This window comes from Centruroides vittatus, unplaced genomic scaffold (genome assembly GCF_030686945.1).
Source record: "Centruroides vittatus isolate TY-2023 unplaced genomic scaffold, ASM3068694v2 scaffold_435, whole genome shotgun sequence".
Classification (NCBI taxonomy): Eukaryota; Metazoa; Arthropoda; class Arachnida; order Scorpiones; family Buthidae; genus Centruroides; species Centruroides vittatus.
In genome coordinates this window covers 4,258,804-4,259,404 of record NW_027122708.1, presented here as the reverse complement: position 1 = coordinate 4,259,404, position 601 = coordinate 4,258,804, and positions in this window count along the sequence as shown.

Below are 601 nucleotides of genomic sequence, written 5' to 3'. Positions count from 1 at the left end.
ACGATAACTAAATCGAATGATTTTTCGCCCTGGGCACCTCGTTGTAAGTCGAAGATACAGAAAAAGTCGCTACGTCATATTTTATAAATTATATTTATCTTGTTTAAAACAATAAACAGTAAAATGCTCTTTTTAATGTATCAAATATGCGGGCTAAACGATTTTACTCAATTAAATTAAATCTGCAGAATTTTACGAAGAAACTCTCATTTATTTTACTTTATCTCACTCTAAAAATTCGAAAAACAAAACTTTTTTTCATATTTAAAAAATAAATGCAAGCTACTATTTGGTTCCATTAAGACTCTATAATCACATTAAGTAGGAATTTGTCTCGGTTAATGTCTTTAAAAATATATTAAAGAAATCAAAATTTAATTTTACTATTTTTGAATGTTAATGTTTGTAACAACGTGGAAATATCACCGAAATTACACTTGTTAATCGAAATTTACTTTGTCTAATTTCCGGTACGCGCTTTTCTTATCGTTAGTAAAGGGAAATAGTCCAAAGAGTCGAGTTAAGAAGCGATTTTTAAGACATTTTAAAGGAATAGAAGAAAAAAAACAACGTTTAAAACAAAGTCTAAGATTGTTTTTTT